General features: G+C 42.5%; 1 protein-coding gene across 4 annotated transcripts in view; it reads right to left on the bottom strand.

Moving 5' to 3' along the window:
- Positions 1-26461, bottom strand: part of C4_2H1orf141 (chromosome 4_2 C1orf141 homolog) — a 191032-nt gene extending 164571 nt beyond the window's left edge. For 2 of the 4 annotated variants that reach the window (XM_085602327.1, XM_085602328.1), the window contains exon 1: positions 26328-26461. The gene's annotated coding sequence lies outside the window, so the exon portion shown is untranslated. Of the gene's footprint in view, positions 1-16619; positions 16674-16753; positions 16804-16966; positions 17032-17622; positions 18040-26327 lie in introns of all 4 variants that reach the window. The other 2 variants (XM_085602325.1, XM_085602326.1) reach the window with 2 other exon arrangements.
- Positions 26462-27577: the final 1116 nt, after the last annotated feature.

Below are 27577 nucleotides of genomic sequence, written 5' to 3'. Positions count from 1 at the left end.
TTCCCTGCCTGTGCTGTTCATTTTAGTTGACTTCCTGACTCAGCTAAAAGCAATATGTATACTAAAGAGTTTGTAGCTGCCAGAACACCTGGTCTCAGACTCAACTGTCAATCTCTTAGTGCAGCCATAAACACTCCTGCTCCTCCTCCCACTTTGCTGACTAAGTGATCCCCAATCTGCCCATGTTTGTCGGTAGTTATTCCTGTGTATGTTTGTACCTTGGATTTGTAACTACATGCTTACTCTGCAACAAACTCTGTATATAAGGCCTGTGTTCTGTGACTTCAATGTACTACCTCAGGCAGGACTTGAGAGTGCTGTGTGGACGTAGTCCCACTCATGAGTGATTATTAAACTTGTTATTTGAATTCCAGCTTCAGTGCCAATCTCTATTTTGTTAGTCTAAGGACCCGTGGACTGAGAAGGGTGACCCCTGCACCGGTGTGCTCATTGAAAAGCACATGTCTACAGTACCTTTCACCGTGGTCTTTCATATTTGCCTGATATTTTGATAACTGTTTAATTATATTTTCAGGAATTCTCACAGTGGGTTATAATTTAATATTTCCTTTAGTCTTTCCACAGTATTGGGGAACAACATTTACAACGCAACTTTTACAACGCACTACACTTACAACGCATTTTTTACAACGCAACATCCATTACAACGCATTCCATTACATAGCATGACACTACAACGCATTTTTAAAAACTACCTTTACAACGCATTCCATTACATCGCATACTACCTTTACAACGCATACCATTACAACGCATAATACTACACTACACTACCCAACACTTACCTTACTGTTGCACCCCCTGGAGTTAGAATAGTAATTTTTACCCCTATACTATCCAACACTTTCCCTACTGTTGCACCCCCTGGAGTTAGAATAGTAATTTTTACCCCTATACTATCCAACACTTACCCTACTGTTGCACCCCCTGGAGTTAGAATAGTAATTTTTACCCCTATACTATCCAACACTTACCCTACTGTTGCACCCCCTGGAGTTAGAATAGTAATTTTTACCCCTATACTATCCAACACTTACCTTACTGTTGCACCCCCTGGAGTTAGAATAGTAATTTTTACCCCTATACTATCCAACACTTTCCCTACTGTTGCACCCCCTGGAGTTAGAATAGTAATTTTTACCCCTATACTATCCAACACTTTCCCTACTGTTGCACCCCCTGGAGTTAGAATAGTAATTTTTACCCCTGTACTATCCAACACTTACCCTACTGTTGCACCCCCTGGAGTTAGAAAAGTAATTTTTACCCCTATACTATCTAATACTTACCTTAAATGCAATTTAATATTATGCGTTGTAATGGTATGCGTTGTAAAGGTAGTATGCGATGTAATGGAATGCGTTGTAAAGGTAGTTTTTAAAAATGCGTTGTAGTGTCATGCTATGTAATGGAATGCGTTGTAATGGATGTTGCGTTGTAAAAAATGCGTTGTAAGTGCATGCGTTGTAAAAGTGTGCGTTGTAACGACATACATCCCACAGTATTTCACTTATTTTCCCAAATTCTTCGCACCGATCTTACCTCTCTCCTTTATTCTTATCTTCCCCCTTATTCATTCCTTTCTTCACTAAGGCAGCATCTTAAAAATATCCCAACCGCCTTCATTTCTTAATGAAGCAGGAGAACCACTTATTCCATTGAAAAAATGGGTAAACTTTTTCAAGTCTTACTTAATTGCTATTTGGGGTGATAGGTTTTCGTCTTTACGTCTCTGCATAACCTAGGAAAACATGCAAGAGAGATTTTTGATGATCTTCCTTATTCCATTATTGAGGGTGAAGATGTTAATGATGATGCACATGGTGATGTACAGCATGATGTTTATCAAAACACTCTTAAGAAATTAGAGGCTCAATTTGGGGAAAAGATTAATGTAGTTCTAGAACGACAATTTTTTTTCACGTTCGCAAGTGAAAAATGAAAAAGTGTGTAATTACATTGCTGTATTGAGGAGATTAGCATCAACCTGTGATTTTGGTACTTTGACTGAATCTCTTATCAGGGATCAACTAGTTAGATGTACAAGTGATAAGAAGATACATGAGAAACTACTAGCTGATGCCCCAGATTTAAAACATGCTATTGATATAGCGAAAAGTATAGAACATACTGCATTTTGCATGAATGAGATGAGAGATGCAGTTGATGTCAAACAAGTGTTGGACAACGGAGTAAATAAAATATCAACAAAAGATGATAAAAACAGATCGTCATCTACTGAGGTAGTGAAACAAAAACCTGAGGGAAACAAATTTAAGTGCTACAGGTGTGGTAATCCCAACCATTTGGCCAATAATGTTAGATGCCCTGCAAGAAGTGTTACATGCAGAAAATGCAATAAAAGAGGACACTTTGCCACGGTCTGCAAGGAAATCAGGAGAAACGTCACCCATTTCGTCAGCAATGAACCTGTTCCTAATGAAGATATTGTTTTTCAAGTAGCTAACAATATGGAATCTTCTAGCAACAACTATCCCAAATGTGAGATCATGCTAGGAGACGTCCTGTATGTAGTGTTTGCTGACTCTTGTTCCCCATATACCCTCATCAGTAAATCCACATTTCAGGAAAACTCAGGGAACAAACAATACACTTTATTACCTCCTGACATCACACCTCGGGGATACAACCACAATCCTATACCTCTTGTGGGCATGCTTTTAATGCACATTGATTTTAAAGACGGATCGATTTTAGGAAAAGTTTATATCACAAAAAACTGATCAAATTTATTAGGGTGGAAACACAAAAAAGACTTGGGGATCAAGCTAGATCCTAATGCCCCTGAACCAAATTATCTTGTGGAGAGGTCGAATATAGGAAAAGAAATATGTGAGAAATTGCCCGAAGTGTTTTCTGATCAATTAGAACTGTTGAAAGGTGTCCTACACAAGATCAAGCTCAAGGCTCAGCACAAACCGGTTGTCCACAAGGCCAGATCGGTTGCTTTACTCATAAGAGACCCACTCAAAAAAAGAACTTGACAGTTTGGAAGCCAGCGGTGTGATCAAGCGTATTGAGAGCTCCCAATGGTTGGCTCCCATTGTGGTGGCATCTAAGGAAGGAGGGAAGAGATTTTGTCTATGAGTTGACCTTAGAGACTTGAACTCTAACATATGGGTGGACAGACACCCCCTTCCAAACGAGATGCTCAGTGTCAAACAGGGGGCAAAGTTCTTCAGCGGTCTCGACCTCTCCTCAGCTTACCACCAGGTAGCTCTCCATCCCGACTCTAAGTCCCTAACCTCCTTTATTTATAACTCCGTTTGGGGCATACCAGTTTTCTAGGATGCCGTTTGGTCTAGCATCTGCCGCTGCAGTGTTTCAACGCATAACGCAACACATCGAACATACAAGGTGCTGTGTTTTCAGGATGACATCCTGATTTACGGAGAATCAGAATCAGAATATAATAAGGTTCTAGAGGAAGTGTTAACAAAACTGAACAAAGCTGGGTTAAATACACAGAAGGACAAATGCAAAATAGGTGTTGAATCTGTGGTTTATCTAGGCCACACCATATCAGGAGAAGGAATCAAACCTAAATCAAGCCTAGTGGACTCAGTCAAGCTGGCTCCTGCACCTACAAATAAAGAGGAAATTAAATCCTTTCTTGGTCTGGTTAAATATATGTCCAAGTATATAAAAAACTTTGCAGAACAGGTCCACTCTCTCAGAGAGTTACTCAAAAAAGGTACTCCATTCGATTGGAACTCTCAGTGTCACAATGACTTCACATGGATTAAGCAAGCAATAGTAGAGGCACCCATTTTAAGTATGTTCGATCCCAATGCCAGACCCACCTTGACAACCGACGCCAGCATGAAAGGATTAGGAGCTGCACTTACACAACACGTAAAAGGACAAGAAAGGGTGATAGCCTTTGCGTCTAGAACTTTGAAAGAACCAGAACGCAACTACTCCACTATTGAAAAGGAGGCCTTTTTCTTGCTATTGGGAAATAAATCATTTTACATTCTTTCTATGGGGGATTCCATTCACCTTAAAAACAGATCATAAATCCTTGCTTCCCTTGTTCTCAACTAAATGCACAGAAAAAACTACTCCCCGCATCTCCAAATGGATTCTAGGTTTACAAGCCTTTAACTGCACCATAAGGTACAAACCTGGCAACGAAAACCTAGTTGCCGACTGTCTCTCTAGACTTCCAATCACTAATGAGAACCCCCAGTTTTACCCCCTTGATGAGACCATTCTTTCAGTTGATATCCCGGCCATTAGAAAAGATGAATGGGAAAAATGCATGAAAAGTGACACTATACTTAATGATCTTAAAAGCACTATCTGCAACGGGGGGCCAAAAGTCTTACAGAACTACCAGAGAATCTCAAATCCCTCTGGGTAGTGAAAGATGAGTTATCAGTCATAAATTACCACATTTACAGATGAAATAGGATTGTTCCCCAGAAGATATGTACAAACGTATAATTGAAATAGCCCATGAAGGCCATCCAGGTAGAAGTATGACTAAAAGTAAAATTAGACAAGACTATTGGTTCCCCAACATGGATTTAATGGTAAAGCGGGTTATGCAAGACTGCCTGGTGTGTGAATCCAGTGATAAATCTAAAGTCATTCGCAAAGCTCCACTCATTCCTGCACCTGTCCCTTCCAAACCGTGGGATAAACTAGGCCTAGACATTATAGGACCCTTAAACTTGCTCAACTATTCTCAAAGATTCATGTTCGTACTTATAGATTACCATTCTCACTGGATTTTCACAAAAATGCTCACCACCATCACTACATCTTCTTTAATTGAATTTCTTAGAGAAACATTTTCCAGAGAGGGTGTTCCCAGCACATTGATCACGGACAATGGTGTTCAATTCACGTCCGATGAAATGATGCAGTTTTCTGACCACATTATCCATAACCCATCTCAAATCACCCCTTTATTGTCCGAAAACCAATGGTTTGGTCGAAAGAGCCTACAGGATGATAAAAGATACGATTTAATTGGCCTTAGCATCTCGTGATCCTGTTGAAGAAGCCATAAGACAGATGCTATGGTTATACCACATCACGCCAAATAGTATTTCTGGTGTTTCTCCATTTGTTTCCCTCAAAGGAAGAAATCCTGGTTCCAAACTCACTCCTAATTGGCTGAATGGGGAATGTCCTGTTTGAGTAGACAGGAAGTCGGTCTTGGATAAAGTTGGGCGTCATCAACAAGACTACAAAGCCAGATACGACCAGAAATGGGGTACTGTCAACAAGAATTGGCAGGAAGGTCAATGGGTAGTTATCAAGAAGCCAAACATATATCGAGCCAAAGTCTCCTCATTTTCCAAACCCATGAGAATAAAACGAGTCAATAATAACTCTGTTGTGCTGGAAGATGGTAGCACCTGAAGCATGGACAATGTTGCACATTGTTCCAAAGTACATTTCCCGTTACCTTCCGGTGAGGAAAGTCAGGACGAGTCATCCTCCATTTCACATGGTTCTAAAGAGTCCAGAACTCGTCAACCACCAGTTTGGTAGGTGGATTATAAAATGTAATCTTTTGTATTATGTTTTATAAACATAATGTATTCTTCTTTATGAATGTTTGGCCTGTACAAGTTTCTTCCTTAGCTTTCCATATTCAAAGGGAGATGTGTTGTAACTAGGAACTTTACCCTGTTCCTGTGTATCCTCATTCATCCCTTCCAATCCAACCTCCTTTCACCCATTCCCCCCCTTCCTTTTACTCCCATTGGTACTTACCATTCCAGTAGAATCTTGGTGAGAAGCTCACCTTAGAATGTTCAGTGCGCTTCACTTGTCAACTGGTGCCTGAAGATTCATGTTCAATAAACACCTTCTCTTATTAATCTTTGCTGTGGTGGCGATTACTTAACAGTATCATTTTTGATTAGTGATGTGTCTTTGACATTTATTGTTTAGTTGTTTAAATAAATAGTGTCACTCCTGACTCAATTCCTGCTTTTCAGAAGTGTGTCTTGTTATTTCAGATAACACATTCAGTGTTTGTTTCTGTGTGGTCAAAACCACCCTCCAACACTAATCCTTTATTAAAGAAATGAAACATTGGGAGGCCAAAACCACTGTTGACAAATGCATGTTAAGCAATTATATCTGAAATCTTGTTTTATTTCCTCACCCAAATAAAAGTCGCTAACTACCCCACTCAGAATTCTACCAGCTAAATCTCTTTCTTAGCAAATTTAATAGAGTACTTTGAAAGATGTAGAGAATTCACGGTAAAACACATATTTAAATTGCATTTGTCATTCACAGCAAGTTCATGCTCATGCTTCGACTCACCATGCACAATGCATCCAGAATCAGAGTTAGGGAAGTTAGCATGAGGCATCTGGGTTTGCATCAGGGTTTGCATGTATTGAGCTTAATTATATTAATAAATACTTTTTCACACTGCACGTCCTACTGCTGTTTTTCAATCTCCCAGGGCTGTAAATATGTTACAAATGTGGGAGGAAAGAATTCATTTGTGCATGTTCTTATAGGATGGGACGAGAGTACTTCTTGGAGTGCTCAGTAGCCATGCGAGAGGGAAATCAAACCTTGAGTAGAAGCAAAATAGAAAAGAGACGGGTTTTGTGATCCTTCCTGAGGTAGTGTAGGGCAAGGGCAAGAGCAAGGCGGAGGTACCAACAAGGTCAACTCACAGCTCGGGACATGAAAAAGAACTGTTTCGTTGTGTCCACATTATCCAATAATCAACTACCAGCTCATTGATCTTGTTCAGTAAACTCAAAATCAGATTCTGTTCCAGAGCTGATTTGCCACCAGGCCTGAAAGGGAAGAACAGAGCTAGGCGTGAGTTTGTGATGTGCAAAATGTCAAACTATTCTGAGGTAAGCAAAGAGAATTTAACAGCGACTCCCACAAGGAAAGGGTATGCACTGTGAGGTGTTGTGTGAGAACGGGCAAACATATACACATCTTCTTCAAACAGATTTTCAGGAAAAAACAAAGTTAACACTGTCAAAATTGATCACTGCTGCCTGAAAACTCACACAATCCTCTGCCGAGACGTTGCATCCCCACAAAACACACGTACCTTTTGAAAAGAGTTTTTTTTTTGCATTACAACGTTATTCATATAGCAACGTCTAAGTTTACAACTTTGGGAAGTCACAAATGGCATTTACGAGTAATATCTTTAAGTCCGACTTGGGGCGCAGATCCGCCCAAGTGCAGACATAAAGATAGTGCTCATAAATGCCATTTGCGAAGTCCAAAAGTCGTAAATTTAGATGCTTGGTCTAAGTTTAGACCAAACGTCTAAATTTACCTTTATGAATTGGGTCCTGCGTTGATAGCAAGAATCTTGAAATCGGACTGTGTTTTATTCATATTTACTTACAGTTATGTGAATTGGAGCTTTTGAACAAGGTGCACGTTCCAAACAAACGTTGTGTCCTACATGTGTGAACTGAATTAATACATTTCTGTAGAGAAATCTGCATTCAGAGGAATTAATTCACAAATTGCGTTTTGTAGTACTTAAAGTAAGTACTGCAGGAGTACTACTAATAGGGCCTGATTCACAAAGGTAAACTTACACATTTGTGTAAGTTTATGCTTTTTCGGTATTCACAAAACTACATTTAAATAGTAAGTTTACTAGTGCGGAGAATCCGCAGTCGAGGCAGAAAACTCCGCACATAAAACCATAGGACAGGTTCTTGAATGCCATCAGTTAGGAATTGCATTCCATTATTCAATTTTACAACATTATTATGACAGTATGTTTTTTTATTTTGATGGGTTCTTAATAATTTCAGAATATGAGATTTTGAGAAAATAAAGACTGATGAGAGATATTGTATTATTTTTAGTAGGAGAAATAAAATTGGGGTTATTTTTATTTTTTTAACCGTGGTAATTTATTGCGTTTTAACACAAGCAAAATAATCAGATAATAACATACATTGTAATGTAACTTCAATGTTCGTTCCAAATGTTTGCACCCTGGTTGCTTGTTTGCAGCGCAAGAAATAACATCAAATATTGAAATAAGGGGTATTGAGTGCCATCGTTCATACCTCATATCGCATGTGAGTTTTCCATCGCCATAATGTTCAAAAGGCACGAGTGATAGTGTGCAATATCAGGGGGTACTTTTTAATTCCAAAAAGCCGCAGTGGTGGTTTTTGCTGCTCACATGCAATTCCATATGATCATTTGTCCCAGTTAGCCTGAAACTGCATGTCCTTCATTTGCACCCCAAAAATAATAAATTACAGTTTTTCCTGTAGCAGGTAGCTCAGAATTGTTCACATTTCAGAGAAAACCTTCCCCAAAAGAGGGTTTGATTTTAGGACATTCCCACTGTATATGAGTCATATCTCCAACTAAGCTGCAATCTTTCCAGCACATCAGTCTAACTATGGGGGCAAAATCTGTTTAGCTTAGACACTAACAGATACCAAACATAAGTTTATAGAGGGCCTTCCTTCCCAGGACACTGTGCGCTGGTTTTGGAGAGGCTTATCGAGACCTGCAATCATTTTGTGTCTGTAAGCTCTCTTCCCCCACTGGTGTCCCAGTTATCTTGATATAAAATGGTTTTAACTAATGTTGCATCTAATATCAGCTGGTAAAGTGCAGAAATAACACCTTTATCTCCAGTTGCCCTCAGGATAAATTACTCTGTAGGGGCGGGCTCTCTTGTGCTTGCTGTTCGAATGTAAGGCTGTTGAACCAAATGTCATATCTGTGCGTAGTTTAGTCTTTCTTTCTCAATCACATAAAATTGCCTCCTACAATCAGAATAAAGATTATATGCTTCTTTTATGAAACATGTCGCTCACCATGCGGTAACTGGCATCCCACCATGCATCAAATGCACCCAGCACCAGGCTTAGCTAGATCTTGTGGCGCCCGGGGCTATACCTCAGGTTGCCGCCCCAGGGGAGGGGGGTGCCTGGGGAAAAAGGACAGCGAGCACTTGACAGAGGTCCGAGAGACACGTAGTATTGCCGCTAATAGTTACCTCGATCATGCAAGTTACATGCACATACATGACACGGTACAAGGCTACACTGTTGAATACACCGGTGACTGGCAGTACAAAAGAGAACACACAGACAGCATGATCTATCTAGGGACTCAGAAAAACCGCATGTGACATCCATCAGAGAGCTGCGTGAACAATTACCTGGTAATCCCATCACCACAATGCAAACATGCACATACATGACACTGTTCAGGGATCCATCATCTACAGCTGACATTAAATGACCATACATCATGGTCACCCCATTAAAGCAGTGGGGACCTGCACAAACGTGATGTGCTCTGGGGACCCAAAACCAACTTAACAGTGTTGAAGCCTGTGATTCTGGTGGAAATACAGAGATTCGGCGCAACGTTAAGGGTTAACCATCACAAATGTAATTCGGAAATTAATTACAATAAAAGAAAACAAACAATCCAATGGAATATTGAAAGATGCTACCTGAGAATCAAGCCCTGGGGATTAATGTTTGATAGATGGTGAAGCATGTTCTACCACAGTGATGTGGGCCAAGAATGGTCAATATTTCGAAATAAAGAAATGTGCAGGGCAAATAAATAGATACAAGACAAAGATGACATGAAGCACGTTAAGTGTGATTGTCAGCTGCTAAAATACAAGTGAAATAAATTTAAAGGAAGTAGATATACATAGGTGAGTCTTGAGCAAACCAGGTGGGCTGCATTATGCTAAACATACATGAGATGCTGTTGGGTGTGTCTATTTAAATATATTGCCAAAATAATACCACACATTTTGACCAAATCAAAGAAGACAATATTAATCAAACTGAAAGTTAAGGGATGTAAAGCCAGGGAATCGAACCCTGGATGTACATGAGATAATCATGAAGATTATGGGATGGGCTGTATTGTGCTATACTACTGTGACCCCCTGTTAGATGTGCCCATTAAAATATATTACCACATTAAGTTAAAATAATTTGAGTAAGCTACATCTGAATTATACATTAGAGAAGAAAATTGTGCAATCTACCTGACTTATATGGGGGTACTGCCAGAGAGATTCAACCCTTGATGTGCATGGACAAGTCACACATGATACACAGTATGAAGCGTTCTACTGTACATTGCTTTTTTGAGTAGTTCCAACGTCAGTTGGTAAAGAGCAGCCTCAAAGTGCATAGCTGCAAAGCTTTCAGATTGCTATGTGATATTTTCATAATTTTATTGTATGACATTTGCACCAGTTTTAGTCTTCTTAGAGTTTCTCATTGCTCAAATGGGTGTAATTACTGATATATATATATATATATATATATATATATTTCCCTCGTCTTCATTGCTTGAGTTTTTCTCGCAAAAAGTGTCACTCATAGTCGTTGAAATGTCACTCATAATTACAATTTAATTATAAAAATGTAACACATAGCAATTTGAAACCTTGGCAGCTATGCTCACAGTCGTTGAAATGTCAATCATAATTACACTGAAGTTATGAGAAAATGTCACACATTTGAAACCATGGTAGCTATGCTGCCACTCTGCCACTCACTAAATATCCCCTCTGAAAACATTTAGCTCCTACCTCACTCAGCATCCAGCAGCACTCCACAGTGGTGGCAGCCAGAGACAGGGTCTCTATGGCAGGGGCTGTGTCACTTCTGCTGCAGCAGCCAGCAAATTGCCCAGCACTGCCACTGCAAGGGAAGAGAGGTGGGGACGGAGGACACGAAAGAACCTGGGAGGGCAATGCACAGAAAGACACACTCCTGGCAGGGAGGGGACCTCATGGAGGAGGGCACGATGCAGGAAGAAAAGAGAATGTGCAATAACATGGACAGGCTTGTGTTAAAGAGCAGCGGGAGGTAATGAAGGAGTAGAGGCAGGCAAATTGGTAGAGGGACTGTGGATGCACATACTTAAGGGGGCGACCAACAGGTGGGAGAGGAAGAGAATGAGGAGGGCCATTGTGAGGGAGAGAGGCCAGGGAGTGATAAAGAGGATGAGGAGGGTGTGACGGAGAGAGGCCAGGGAGTGATGAAGAGAATAAGGAGGGCCAGTGTGAGGGAGAGATGCCAGAGAGTGATGAAATAAATTAAGAGGGCCGGTGTGAGGGAGAGAGGCCAGGGAGTGATGAAGAGAATGAGGAGGGCCAGTGTGAGGGAGAGAGGCCAGGGAGTTCTGAAAAGAATGAAGAAGGCCGGTGTGAGGGAGAGAGACCAGGGAGTGATGAAAAGAATGAGGAGGGCCGGTGTGAGGGAGAGAGGCCAGGGAGTTATGAGAAGAATGAAGAAGGCCGGTGTGACGGAGAGAGACCAGGGAGTGATGAAAAGAATGAGGAGGGCCAGTGTGAGGGAGAGATGCCAGGGAGTGATGAAAAGAATGAGGAGGGTGTGAGGAAGAGAGGCCAGGGAGTGAGGAAGAGGGTGAAGAGTGGCGGCGGTGAGCATGACGTGTTTACAAAAGAAAAACAATTTAGTGCCATGATGCGACTCAGTTCTTGGTTGTGAGCACTAAAGCTTTTCTAACAAAACACAAGGTAGCATAGGACACTTTAAGCATAGCACAGGTTGGGGAAGAAAGGCATCCCAAGGGCAGGGGGGGGTGCGCACAGTAGAGAGAAATGTTGGCACCCTGTGCTTCTGCGTGCCCCCCACAGGATGTCTCGGGTTTCCAGAAAACGGCATTAGCCACTCGGGAAACTGGAGAGAGGGCTTCATTTTCCTAATGGGCTGGAAGTGCAGCCAATGGTGGAGAGCTTAGAGCCGCCAGTGGGCTGAGCCTGTAACCGATACCACCAAGTCTACCCAGGGCACGGGAAGGGAGCCAGGAGTCACTGCCCGAGAGAGACACAAGCTGGGAGACAGCGCTGCCGCCAGGGCAGGGCTGCTGAGCCTGTGAGTGACAGCCCTCCTCAGCGACAGAGCCAATTCTTGTGGTTGGTTCCCTTACTCACGATCATGGCGTGCCCACTTCTGATGCCCCACCCGAGGCCAGGCAGCTCCTGGGGTCCGCTTTTGGGGCAGAGCGTTGAAGCTAGTTTGCGCACTTACTGGCTGAGGCTATTGGCTATACCTCCTGCAGTGCACTGCACCTGCTCCGTTTGTGCGGCCATCAACTAAGGGCCTTGTCCTAGAAAAACTTAAGTATCCTCGCTCAAGAGGCATTTGAGGCCCTCCTCCTTGTACAACAGCCTTTTGAAGGCTTCTTTGGCTAAGGCTCAACTAAAGGAAGGTACGCTCGCGCAAAGGGTATTAGGACATCATTTCAAACGAGAGGTGAGGACCCTGATAAAGAGTAGGTTTGATGTTTTAAGAGACTTTGAGGGCCTCTACCCTAGAGGCTTCAGAGTCAGCCACCCCTCTGCAAACGTTTAGTTCTTCTCTTGCCTCACTCCAGGGTCTCTATGGCAATCAAAGGGTAGTTCACTTGCTGCAGCAGCCACGAGGAAAAAAGTCAAAAATGTAGGGTACGACAACTGAGACTTTTTTTTTATAGATTTTTCTATTTCAAGGGATTGTTAGAGGAAGTGGAATTGGTTGTAGCAATCAAACGACTAGAACGTACATAACCGCCTCAAAGTCATTTTATCAGGCTATCAAATGATAGAAGAATGGTCTTAAGTACAAAAGCCACTTCCACAGACCAAAGGCAGGCAAAAACAAACAAGCCAACCCAGGTTGCCATGGTAGTCAGGGAATGGAAGAGTTAGAATGCTACACAAATACTAATACGGATGTCAATGTGAATCAGCGCAACCTCGATGCTCCATACAACAGCAGTTAAAGCAAGCTAGAATTGGTTCAGCCAGGTAGCCAACATCATCAACTTCACTCGACTGTTTCGGGCACCAAGATGCACCAAACTGCCCCCCACAAGCCACGCCAGGGCTGCCAGCCGGCCCCCCTAGCAAACTCTGCCTCAACCTCTACTCAACCCTCCCCGTCCCTGTGTACCATATGTTGCTGACAAAGAAAACATACCCGGCTCAATACCCTTGCAGCAGCACCCCACCCAGACCCACTCACCTTACTTCCACACAAATCGTCCAGCACTGTCAGGTGCGCACAAGTGTAGATTGACAAATTTCTCAATCACAAAGCATGAAATATTTCAGCAGGCAGGCATTCAGAAATCCTCCCGCCTTTCAATGGTGAAATATTCACAGAACGTATTTCGGAACGCTGGCCTGCAATATATTTTTCCACACTTGGCAGAACTCTTGGTAAGCTCTCGATGCAAAGTAGTAATCAAATCCCAAAAGATTGAGTCGAATGGCAAAACAGTTTTACAATATGTAGGTAAATCACGAAACTTCATTACTAAGTTAATTATCAGACCAATTGCACATTCTCCTTCCTATGTTAATTTCGGACATTAACAGCTCACAGGGCACCAGGAAATGTCAGAGTTTGCCTCACTGCTCATCGGATGTCATGCCTTCTTTCTTCTTAGGCCAAGGGGTCTTCAGAGGGGCTTACATTGCTCAAGAGCTATTATTAACTTTGTTTGTATCCCTTGTGCATCGAGTGCGAATTATTTACTAATGTACGCTTACTGTGTCAAGGGGACTTGGGCGTCATCAATGTTCTTATCTGCAGCGGAAATGCACTCACATATGAAAGTGGATTTGTAGCGGGGGTGATGAGCCACTCAGCCACCCCTCTGAAAACATTTAGCTAGCTCCTGCTGCTCTCACCTCACTTGCTCCAGGGTCTCTATGGCAGGCAGGGGTTGGTTCGAACTTCATTCACTTCTGTTGCACTGTAGCAGCCAGCATATAGCTCTGCCACTAGCTGCTGCCCCAGGCCAGAATTGACTCCTCACGAGAGCGCGTAGTGGTGAAGTGCGTGACGCATCACTGCTACGTTCTCATCGCGAGGGCTGGCCAAAATGCTGCCCAGGGCATCATTGGTAGCTCTCGCGTGCTACAAGATTGACGGCCCTGGAGGCTGGGACGGACCAGCAGTCAAGCAAGCACAAACGCGAGACGGAGGTCGTGGCGGCTATTTTGGCAGCAGTGCGTGGCTGCTTGCACTTTCAAATTGGGCAGCGCGCGCAGCACTGGTGGCCCGTTGCGGCCGCCGCGGCCTTTATCATTTATTTGGGCAACACCGTGTCCCCAAATAAATTATAAAGGCCGCCGCAGCCGCAACGGGCCACCAGTGTCATGCGTCCGCCCCCAAAATAGTGCCGCCTGAGGCGCACCGCCCTCCCTAGCTACGCCACTGGTCCCCAAATAAATTATAAAGGCCGCCGCAACGGGCCACCAGTGCCATGCGTCCGCCCCCAAAATAGTGCTGCCTGGGGCGGACCGATACACCCCTCCCCCCCCACCCCCCTAGCTACGCCACTGGAGTAAGGGAGGAGTTGAGGTGAACTGGGGTGTATGGTGAAGGATAAATAGTCGATTCTCATTGCTTATTCATATTATCCCATACTACAAGGGTAGTGTTCGTAGATGTGCTAGGATGTGCATTTGACAGTTTATCCTATCTCATCCTCCATATCAAAACCCACAGTGATGGACTCGTAACAGCCCTGACCATGTGTACCCTTATTTTTTCTGAGTCTCGAAAACTCCAATCGGCTGTTACCAGCAACTGTACCGCTCTTTGCCCTATAGTAGAGCTGCATATCCAGAAGAGGTAGCATGCCTCTCACCCTAGATCTACACAGTACTATGTGAGCTATTCTTGGCCTCCCACCTGCTCATATGTATTTCAGGATCACACTATTAAAAAATCTTTAAAGAGATATAACAATCTGGGAAGAATATTCCTTTTTAATAGCGTTAATTTTACAGTGCTATGATACAAGTAAATTTGACCATCATATGAGATTACTCTGTCCCAGTTAAAAGAGGGATGAGATTAGCTTTATATATATCAGATACCTCCCAATTTAACTTTATCTCAATATATGTAATGCATTTCGATGGCCATTGAAAACCAGTTCATTCTTTAATTTCATCTACTTTCTGCTGTGAGAGGTTCAGGTTTAAGATCTCCAATTTGGAGGTATTAAGTTTAAAGCCAACGAGCTTCTAAAATGATTCGAGGTAGGTCTGTAATCTGGGGAGAGACCTCACCAGCTCTGCCAAGCTCAGAAGCGCATTGTCAGTGAAGAGCATGATCATCTTGTACAAACTGTAAGCCCAATATCTCCCCATTTTCTCCCATGTGGTTGGCTAATGCTTCAATGTTAAGAGTGAAGAGGAGTAGGGACTGCGGACAATGCTGATGAGTGCCCCTCTTCAATCTGAATAGTCCAGTGAATCCTCCCCATTAAGTATTAGTCTTGACTTGGGCACCATTGTCATTGCTATAAACATTGTACCCATACCATTCTCCCTAAGCACCCACACAAGGAATTGCCAGTCCACCGGGTCAAATGCTTTTTCTGAAACTCGTGCCACTACAATTGCTGGTTTTACTTTTTGTTTTTGCTTTTTTGACTAGGTGGCCTACTCTTCTAATATTGTCTTGTGCCAGTGTTTTAAAAATCTTGACTGGTCTGGGTGAAGGAGATATGGAAGTATATTCTTTAGATGTTAGATATTATGCCAATATCTTCATGATAATCTTCACATCAAAGTTCAGAAGTTCTATAGGTCAATCGGATGAGCACTTCTCAGGATCCTTCCCTTGCTTATGTATTCAAGAGATAATGGCTTCAGCCATTGTCGGAGGCGAATGAATTATAAAGCCTTGTTACAATGGGAATTAGTAGTCCTGTGAAAGCTTTATAGATATCCCCCCTCAAGGTATTCATCAGGTCTTGGTAGTTTTTTAATTTTTAAATAGATGATGGGTGCTTTAATTTCCGCCTCTAAAATCGGGTCCACTGAGTCCATTGCCTGTTAATGTGCAATCTTTGTGATGCAGCAGGCCTTCAAATATTCTTCCTGTAATGATTCTGTAGAGTGTTCCACTGTGTAAAGTTTGGCATAATTGTCGAAGAAGGCTTTAGGTTTCCCTTCTTCGGATGACTCATTCACCATTGTCAAGCAATATTTCCCTCAAATCCCTGTTCTTCTTTAATTCGTCGTAGACGACCTAGCTGCCCCTCCCCCTTATTTCCCTCTGAGTAGGTGAAGTTTTTTTAACCAAAAAACACAAATAATCCGGGGTCTGAATGTACCAACAATTTGATTAAAGAAAGACCTGAACAGATTTGTCATCAAGAGCAAGCCACAAGAAAAAAATTAGATAAGATTATAGAGTGAAGAATCTCTTGTCAGTGATTGGATTCCCATCACTCACCAACGTGATCATGATCATCATTTGGGTATCCATCCTCTTGATCATAGAGGGATCATGGGTGGTTATTGTTCTCAAGGGAGTCTTATAGAAAAGACAAAAGAACCGAGAGAAATAATATGTTCTCAAGAAACTTGGAAAACTTCATAAGGAAACCCCAAATCAATGTGGGAATGATAAGTGCAGTGCAATTGTGTGTGTGTGAATTAAAAGAGAATTTGCAAAAGAAAAAACTATTTATTGAGACATCTATTGCAATTCTCATTAAAAACAGTGCAAAATGAGCAATTGTAAAAAAATCACTGTTTAGAAAACGGTCGACATGTTTCAGCCTACCGGACAAATGATCCGCGGCTTTCTTCAGGACCTGTCTGTTTAATACTATTGGTACTGCAAAACAAAAATATTATCAGAAATGTGAAGGGTGAAAAAGGAGAAACAATAAACATAAAGGTTGGAATTAATACAACCTCTAGTGTCTTTTACTGATCCTACCGTATCAGCGGGATATGTAGAACATCTGTAAAAAGAAATTAAAATTCAAAACGTGGTACTCTAAATGACAAAACATATAATTACAAAATCTTACAGCTGGTAAGTATTTTGAGGTATATGGTATTAATAGCCTCAATCTAGCTTCAAGTCTATAATATACTTATAGTCTAAAAAATGTTTTTGCTCACCCGTCTGATACGAGGACTGGACCTCACCTCGCCTGGTACCAACTCAGGTCAATAGAGGTCCCGCTCTAACCAAAAGGGAGAAAGGCAAGTGAAATTAGAACTTTAGAGTTCAAACTATTTGACAGATCACTCCATATATACAAATGTCCATATGTCTAAGTAATCTCATCTCTGTCAACTAATCAGAGAGAGAAAACACCAACTCCAATGTTGCATGTGAGGTGAACATCCATTCCAGAACATGGCAAAAGTATAGATGCCGCTAGTATGATGCATTTAATGACCCAGTGTGTACAGGTTGGTATATGCCTAGCAAGTCTTATGAATCAAACAAACGTTCATCTCTTTCTCAAAATCTTGCAAATAAATCTGGACAAGTCCACAAAACTCTAACGTGTGTGATTACGCTGTCTACGCAGCGAGAATATGACTGAAGAACAGATCTCTAAATCCTAACATTACCTAGGACAGGAAAGTGAGTGTTATCAATCTTTAAGTGTTTAAAAAGTTAGGTGGAGTATTCCGTGCACATAACTCAAATATGCCTAATTTAAGCAAAACACTTAGTCAGAAGGCTCAGAGAGAGTCTCAGCAAAACTTAGTCAAAAAGCGTCTCAGCATAACAAAATCAAAATCAGACCCGCCCCGATCCTTACCTGTGCGTCGTTGTCTCATGCTTAGACCAAGCTGGGTATGGAGGTAGCGTCCAGGAAGGTCGGTCGGTCGGTCGGTCTTTTTTAACCACTGTAGTGATAGTTCTGCTTTGTAGGTGAGGTTTTTTAACCTCAGTAGTGATAGTTCTGCTTTGTTTGTATCTAAGATGCGCAACTGACCCTTGAGTTAGATAACCTCTCTTAAAAGGCAGTGTGATGGAGGCACCCTGTAATTTATTTCTATCACTTATATGTCCTCTTCTAATTTTTCCCTAAATTGACATCCAAGTTTTTTAAGGTGGGCTACATTGCCAATACAGACTCCCCTTGAGACCGCTTTAAAGCTCATTCACACTGAGGTGACAGATGATGAAGAATCTTCTTCTAGTAAAACGTAGAAACTATACAGAAACATCTCACCTGAAAAGAGAGATCAGGGATAAGCCAAACTACCAAAACACTGCAAATTTTGGAATTGGAAAAGTACAAATAAATGATTTATTCACATCAAAAGAGGAATATGTCTTATCTTGATTAAAATGGCGACATCATGACCAGGTGGAATAAACGGGCCGGTTGCTCACAGCACAACTGAAATGTAGCAAGGCACAGTCTGTCACACTGGAAAGGCCATGGTTTCCATAAGCTCCCAAGCAATCTGAAATATTTTGGTGCACTAGTAAAAGAAGGCATGAGAAAGATCGTGGAAGACAATCTGGAATCACTGGGGACCAAAACTAGCAAATCTTATACTAGATAAACAAATATTTTTCTCTGTGTTTGGTGGTAAAATTCAGATGATAAAAGTTGTGGTGGATCCCTACAGTAGCCATCTACTGGTATTAAATCCCTTACTTATTCCAAAACAAACGCATATGGCATTAGACAGTCAATCAAGGGCTTTCAGTGGGCAAGAAGAAAACTAAGGCTTGTATCAAAACTAAACTGCCCCCCCTCTCAGCCTAGGGCTCTTTATCTGCTAAATATGGAGCTGGTCTACTTAGCACCTCAGCTTTCACAGTTGGTCCTGTGCTACTCCTTCCCACCAATCTGGCCTGAGATTAATAGACTATAAATGGGAAGCACCACGCCCAGGGTTTGTCAGTATTATGCAATATTGAAAGAGCTGCAAGCAGTAATACATCCCAAACCATCAGGCTCATGGGACACATCAAATAAGAAATTAGAAATCTGCGATTTTTACACTTTTATAACCAGCAACTCACTCTATCTCAGCATCACCACTAAGCCCACAGAGAGACTCCAGTTCATCCACAACACAGCAGCCAGATTCACGCTTAGAATGCCAACCGGAATACAAATCTTCATACATCTCAAAGACCTCCACTAGCTCTTCTTCCACAAATGCACACTCGTCAAGCTCCTCACACACACATACAAAGCCCTACAAAATCCCATATACCTTAACAGCAGCATCAGTTTCCACACCCTGACCAGAAATCAATCCTCGCGCGTGTCTCTCATATCTGAAGAATGCAAAAACAACAGTTGATGGACAGAATGCAGAACAATGTCATACATTCACCCCAGTACAGAGATCCTGGCCTAAATCCATCGTTTTTTTGCTCACCATGCCGTTCCAGTTTGAACCTAGCCATATGCAAATCCGTCTTGACCCTGTGCCTCATGAGAACCCCGAAACCGGGACCTGGCTTGGCAGTTCGGGCTGGACTGTTCCCATGAGGCACAGGGTCAAGACTGATTTGTTCTGCATTCCGTCCATCAATTGTGTGTCTTTTGCTTTCTCATATCTGAAGAGCTTTTCCACAAGGCTCTTGTCGTAGCTGGCATAGCCTCATGTTTCAAGCATCTGGATACCTTCCCGGGTGGGATGTCCATTATACAGATACTAACATAACATAGCTACCCATCTGCTGTGCCTCTATGCCGGTCATGTACTATAATAAATTATAATCACCATCTGTACTCCTATTATTTGGTGATCTAGTTCTCCTTGTCCCACTGTGTACTACCTGTACATATACCATAAAGGTGCTGAACATTACCGCTTCTCAACTATCATTGGATGACTTGTACTGCTTACCCCTTTCCAACTCTCACAATACGCCCTACATTTATATTAAAATAATGATCCAGTTTACTCATTCCTTTCCTACCTCTCACAGCAAGCTATATACATCTTTGCAAATTGTGTTGCAACTCACCTATTCAAAATGGCTCAGCAGGAGCTGCAACTCAAACAGAAACACCACATTTTCGTTCTCCAGAAGCAAACACTGTATACCTTAGTAGACATTTCCTTTGATCAGTTGCAAGTGGATTCAAATTAATCTAGTCACAGAAAATGAGAGTAGGAAATTTGCCTTTTCAGCGTGGTCATCCCAGAATTTTTGACTTTTGCTGGACCCAAAAATGTTGCTGCCTTTAGAACTCTATGCACTTTACCCCTGCTAACCTGTGGTAAGGTGCCTATGCTCCTCCTTTCAACATGATGTAATTGGTATACTCCTAATTGGCATATATAACTTACCTATAAGTCCATAGTATATGGAACATATGGTTCTATAAGTATATGGTACTATCAGTATACTCATGGCCCGCAAGTTAAATGTAACATGTGGACTGCAGCACCTATTGTGCCATCCACTACAATGGCAGTGTATACATGACTTCAGCCCTACCAGTGTAGCTTGACTGTAGCAATGTTAAAACTGCAATCCACCCTATCAAAATAAACAACTTTGACAGGTCAAAACCTCCCTTTTAAATTTTAATAATTAACCCCTAAGTAGGCCTTGTAGTCTGCAAGGTGCATGGTATTTAAAAGTAGGATATATAGAAATGTAATGATAAAAATATCCTTACAGTGACTAGTACTCAAAAGCAATTTTTCATGGTGGCAGGCCTAGGTGTCCTATGTAGAAACCAGAGTACAGATTACAATTTGAATATTGTATCTCTGCTAGGGAACTAACTAGAAAAATAAACAAGTATTTTTAATAGTTATTAAAAATCCAATTCAATGCAGAATGCAGATTTTTATAAATATTAAGGAAAAGTAACTTTTAGAAAGTTACCTTTTCCATGCCTGAAATTCCTGGAGGCTAATTTGTATTGATTCTCCAAATTCTCCTAGCCAGAGATTAGCATTTGAATCGGTGCGAAAAAGGCGTGAAATGTCTCTGAGGAAAAACAATAGTTTGATCTGAGTGGGCAGTGATGACTCCTCTGATCCTCACATATTATGTAGAGTGTGTGCTGTAGTCATCCTTTTAGACATACCAGTGTCAAATCTTGATTGACAGGTCTGCTGGGTTTACATACATATGACACAGGGGGTTCACTTTAAAGGAAGGTAAACAGGATGCCAAGAAAATTCTTGTATATCTATTGTATGGCTGCTGGGAAAACCGCCTTGTGTTCTACCAGGCTTCTGTGTCTGGGTTTACTGGGCTTCTTCAAACTGGATTCTATGTTAGATGAGGGAGGACATTAGGATTACCATAGTGCACTTCCCAAACACACACAAAGCCCTCAGAGCTCAATTTTAGTGTGGCTGAAGATTTTTGCCATCTGAAAATCCCCGACGTGAGTAGGGTTGGCCCCTGGTACTTTGCCCTCATTGGTTATGTCATGCCCAGGAGTCATTCCAACCCACTAGCTAGTGGCAGGCACAAATGTGGCAACTCAAGGCACCCACTTCAGAACACTTCTAGGACCTGGGTCAATCAAAACATTCCTCGACCCGAGGAAGAACAAGAGGACTGGACCTGTGGACTTAGAGGACCTGTGGACTCAGAGGAACTCTGAAGGACTAGACCTGCCCCTTTTGTACCCAGGACAAGTGAACTCCAGGGATCATAGGGTTGACCTCCTGTTCAAACTACAGGGATACAACAAGCTACAAGAGCTCTTTCCTGCAGCTGCTCAGCTGACCAGTGGCAAACTGGACCTGGAGTGCACCCTGCCATTTTGACTTCTGCCTGACACCTTGTGAGTCTCTATATGCCTTCCCTGAGGTCATTGTGGGCTTTAGAAGTGCATTCTAGAGGTGGATTAGGACTTAAAGGACTAAGTCAGAAGGTAAAATCTTTGACGAGGACAAACCTGCTTGGTGTATCTGACCCATATTCCTTCGCAGCCAGGCTCACATTACACCTACGTCCCTGTTTACCACGACCATACACTATCACTGGCACTTTGTACTACTTGGCGCTATCCTTACTTAAATCTTTAAAAAATCATATCTCCATTACCACTGGTCATTTTGCTGTAACTTTGTTAATTACATTTTACTCTATTTTTTTTATTTGGTTTGGGGTTGTCATTCTTTTGCATTTTGACTTTCTTACTTTTTTGGTAATGCATAAATACTTTAGACATTGCCCTAAGTTGTACCTTTCTGTTCTGTGCTATAGCTACCAATTAATTTAATGACTTTAAAGGCTCACCACGACATGGGTTCTGATTATTCCTTAAAGTGGGTAGTCACCCATCCAAATGAATTCTTAAAATGGGTTTCTCTAGTAGGGAAAAAATAAGGTCAATTTTACTGCTAAATTGAAGCACCAACTGAAATAAACAGATACCAATTAACATAACCAATTCAAGATGCATTTAGTAAACTGATGCCACTGTATACCTTTGTCCCAAAAGTTTTAATTTGTTCTGGCCTGTTTGGGTCTGTATAAATCTCTGTTCCACATGAACCTACATTGTGTACTTGTTTAATGTTGGATAAACCTTTGTTTCGTAAATGTAGATCACATTACCTACTGGCATTACATAATGTTTTAGTTTGAAGGAAAGCGCACAAGGTATTGTACATGTCTGTTTTGATGAATAGATTACAAACCTAAGCTAGCCTATCCTGAAATTTTCTCGATCACAGTTCACTGGAAAGTCTGAAATCCCTTCTGCAAGCAACCGGGTCGAATGGAAATGACATGTAACTCAAATTTTAATTAAAGCAGATCCGAAAGAGCTGTATTTTTCTCTGACAAGAACAAAGATATATCCAGACCTGAACAGAAAATAGGTTTATATATTTGTTCTAACCAGAGAGATCAGTCCAAACCTGAACTGTTAGGACAATACTTTTACAGATTTCAACCCAAATCTTATCCTTCCATCTCTCCTAGCAACAATCATATTAATGCCCTTAGGCTTAAGGTGCTTCAGAATGCCCCTCGCATCTTTCAAAGCACACCTTATATACTTATCTTAAGGGTGCTACATTTCCTTATTCAAATTACAAAACAGATCCCGTACATTATCCTAAGAGTGCTGCAGCTCACACCTTCTCGTTCTAACATTTCTCTGTACCTTTATTAGCAAGGGTGCTCCAGCTCACTTCTTCTCAACTATCAGCAGCCCGCTGCCTTTTGGTAATGTCTGTAGTACATAAATACCCATGCATACCTACAATTGTACACCCACTGCACCTCAAACAAGGAGCTCCTTCCAAATATCAATGCGCCCCTTCCACAGTTATCAACAAGGGCGCAGCATCTCAGCTCTTTCCACGTACACATGCACCTCCATTGTACCATCATCAACAAGGGCACTGCATCTCAGCACTGCCCACATATAAAGGAGCCCCTTGTATCATATTTAACAAGGGCACTGCAGCTCAGCTCTTTCCAAGTATACATGCAGCCCATTCTACCAGTATCAACAAGGGCACTGCGTCTCAGCTCTTTCCAAGTACACGTGCACCCCTTGTACCATCATCAAGGGCACTGCATCTCAGCACTGCCCAAATATAAAGGAGCCCCTTGTATCATTCATAATTAACAAGGGCACTGCAGCTCAGCCCTTTCCAAGAATACATGCGCCCCTTCTACCAGTATCAACAAGGGCACTGCGTCTCAGCTCTTTCCAAGTACACGTGCACCCCTTGTACCATCATCAAGGGCACTGCATCTCAGCACTGCCCAAATATAAAGGAGCCCCTTGTATCATTCATAATTAACAAGGGCACTGCAGCTCAGCCCTTTCCAAGAATACATGCGCCCCTTCTACCAGTATCAACAAGGGCACTGCGTCTCAGCTCTTTCCAAGTACACGTGCACCCCTTGTACCATCATCAAGGGCACTGCATCTCAGCACTGCCCAAATATAAAGGAGCCCCTTGTATCATTCATAATTAACAAGGGCACTGCAGCTCAGCCCTTTCCAAGAATACATGCGCCCCTTCTACCAGTATCAACAAGGGCACTGCGTCTCAGCTCTTTCCAAGTACACGTGCACCCCTTGTACCATCATCAAGGGCACTGCATCTCAGCACTGCCCAAATATAAAGGAGCCCCTTGTATCATTCATAATTAACAAGGGCACTGCAGCTCAGCCCTTTCCAAGAATACATGCGCCCCTTCTACCAGTATCAACAAGGGCACTGCGTCTCAGCTCTTTCCAAGTACACGTGCACCCCTTGTACCATCATCAAGGGCACTGCATCTCAGCACTGCCCAAATATAAAGGAGCCCCTTGTATCATTCATAATTAACAAGGGCACTGCAGCTCAGCCCTTTCCAAGAATACATGCGCCCCTTCTACCAGTATCAACAAGGGCACTGCGTCTCAGCTCTTTCCAAGTACACGTGCACCCCTTGTACCATCATCAAGGGCACTGCATCTCAGCACTGCCCAAATATAAAGGAGCCCCTTGTATCATTCATAATTAACAAGGGCACTGCAGCTCAGCCCTTTCCAAGAATACATGCGCCCCTTCTACCAGTATCAACAAGGGCACTGCGTCTCAGCTCTTTCCAAGTACACGTGCACCCCTTGTACCATCATCAAGGGCACTGCATCTCAGCACTGCCCAAATATAAAGGAGCCCCTTGTATCATTCATAATTAACAAGGGCACTGCAGCTCAGCCCTTTCCAAGAATACATGCGCCCCTTCTACCAGTATCAACAAGGGCACTGCGTCTCAGCTCTTTCCAAGTACACGTGCACCCCTTGTACCATCATCAACAGTGGCACTGCAGCTCCGCTCTTTCCAATATAAATGCGCCCCTTCTACCATTATCAACAAGGGCACTGCGTCTCAGCTCTTTCCAAGTATAAATGCGCCCATTCTACCAATATCAACAAGGGCACTGCGTCTCAGCTCTTTCCAAGTATAAATACGCCCATTCTACCAATATCAACAAGGGCACTGCGTCTCAGCCCTTTCCAAGAATACATGCGCCCCTTCTACCAGTATCAACAAGGGCACTGCGTCTCAGCTCTTTCCAAGTACACGTGCACCCCTTGTACCATCATCAACAGTGGCACTGCAGCTCCGCTCTTTCCAATATAAATGCGCCCCTTCTACCAGTATCAACAAGGGCACTGCGTCTCAGCTCTTTCCAAGTACACGTGCACCCCTTGTACCATCATCAACAAGGGCACTGCGTCTCAGCTCTTTCCAAGTATAAATGCGCCCATTCTACCATTATCAACAAGGGCACTGCGTCTCAGCTCTTTCCAAGTACACGTGCACCCCTTGTACCATCATCAACAGTGGCACTGCAGCTCCGCTCTTTCCAAGTTTGCATGCACCTCCATTGTACCATTATAGACAAGGGCACCGCATCTCAGCACTGCCCACATATAAAGGAGCCCCTTGTATCATAATTAACAAGGGCACTGCAGCTCTGCTCTTTCCAAGTATAAATGCAGCCCTTGTACCATTATCAACAAGGTTGTTGTACCTCGCTTCTTTTCTTCTATCAGTGCAGACCATGTACCTTTATCAATAAGGGGACCGCAGCTCACCTCTTTCCAAAGTTCAATGCAACCCCTGTTCCTTTATAAACACAGCTGCTGCATATCAACACTTTCCAACTATCATTGCAGCCCATGCACCTTTATCAACAAGCGCCCTGCAGCTCAGCTCTTTCCGAGTATAAATGCGCCCATTCTACCTTTATCAACAAGGGCACTTTACGTGCGACTTCATTGACCTACTTACTTGATTGCATTTAGTGATGTGTGATTGTGTTTGTTCAATGAAGCTCTGTGGTAATATCATATGAATATTTAGCTTTCCGATATTTAACTTTATACTATGAAAAACTATCCTAATTCGTTTCTAAGACACACACTTTCCAGAATTCATGTATAATCGTGTCTATTCCTCCTCAATAATATGCACTGAAACGATACGCAGTTGTAAGAAATACCGCATCGCATTTTCTCATGTAATCTGCATTTCGTTTAAATCATTTGATTACACGACTCTGAGAGACGTATTAAAATTGGCATGTGCTAAACAATAGATGCATTCACCCTTATAGCAGCTCTCTACTGCTGGCTCAGCTATTACTTTGAGTTTTGCACCTCACCTCACCCATCTCTTCCTTTATCTCCAGTTCAAGGAGGCGACAACGTAACGCTTCTCAGGTCTCACAGGATCCATTCTATTTCTGACTTACGAATAATGCAAAACACACCCTAGCAGTCCCAAAGCACCCATCACACCGATCATATAGGTGCTGCGGCTAATTACGCGGCTTCCCAGTTATATAAGGGCAAAACTTAACACGGACTCTTCACAACTCGCCCTGTACCTCAATCCTAAAACAACCCACCACTCACAGCTGATCCATTTTCGCCGCCTCTGCACCAAAGCCCTTCCCATCCCGCTCTCCTTCCTTCTTTAATTCAGGCACACCCAGAAGGTATTGACGAGCATGGTGAGGATGAGGAAACAGAACCCCCCATAAATCCTTACAATGAAGGCTGTGCATTCCCAGGTGGAGTGAAATACTTGTAACAGCGCAGGTGATCCATCCGGCACTAGGGCTCAAGTGACTGGTCCCGTGGGACTGATGCCAACTCTTCCTCGCTGCTCAGAGTGACTTTCAAGTGCTGTCAGCGGGGAGATATGCTGCGGAGCAACCAGCCGCGTCCTTTAGTCGCCATGGAGACAGACAAACATGCAAGTCCTTCTTCTACTAATGTAGCTCGCCTTCAAGCTCACATGCTCAGTGTTATTACAACAGCGCCACCATGTTTCACTGCTGCATTAACCATGGTAGCCCGGTTCTCAATGTTTCACAACTACAGCAGAATGCCAATAAAGAGCCTTATTCATCAGCTACGTTGTTTTCTAATTGCATGCTTACTTTGTGTAGTATCTAAATGTTCTAACCTCTTGAAAGACTTTGCTCATTAAAAAAAATAGTATAGTTTTCATTCGCTTTAACACTCATTCAGATAGTTTGCTCCTAAAATAAATATTACAGGACCGGAGTTATGCAGTCGGTCTCTGTAGTATGCTTCTCAGCCTGGATGACTGGTTGTGAGAATGTTGGAGTGTGGAATGTTGGAGTGTCTCCTTCCTTCCTTTCTTTTTCAGAACATAGTGACCAAGTTAAAATGGCCGCTATTTGCAATCTAAAATACCGTTAATGCAGGGCATTTATTCCCGGTGCTAAAGTGCGGTAGGCTGCTTCAGTGTGCTGCTGACTTTTTGAATGATCCTTTTTTATTTTTGCCTCACCCGTGTACAAGCATCCATGGGGAAAGCAAGCAGGCGCGTGTGAGATATGAAAAAACCTATGTGCATGTTTTAACTCACATTGCAGCCCTGCCAAGTACCACGCATCAGGCGTTAGTCTAACACATTTCTGTGTTGTGGTTAGCATCACCGCACTGAGATGCAAAATCACGCATTTTTGCACCCTCTCGGCTGTCAAGCTGAATCCTGCTATAACGGATGACTGAACTGCAGTCTGGCAGAGCGCTGTGCGCCAAGACAACAGTGCACATCCCTTCTCAAAATGAGTCTCGGCAGGTAAGGGGACGGATAAACTAGAAATTGCACTCTGCGGTATGAAAATGGGGCGGCCCTCTTAAACTGGTGAGGCGTCGTTTTGTCATAGTGAATAATCGAAGGCTCACTTGATTGAATTATAAAATGCATTTTACACCTTAAACAGAATAATGTCTTAAATGCATTTCACACCTTCTGCGCAATTA

Source organism: Triturus cristatus, chromosome 4_2 (assembly GCF_964204655.1).
Source record: "Triturus cristatus chromosome 4_2, aTriCri1.1, whole genome shotgun sequence".
In the NCBI taxonomy this organism is placed as follows: domain Eukaryota; kingdom Metazoa; phylum Chordata; class Amphibia; order Caudata; family Salamandridae; genus Triturus; species Triturus cristatus.
This window is presented reverse-complemented; position numbering and strand designations above follow the sequence as displayed.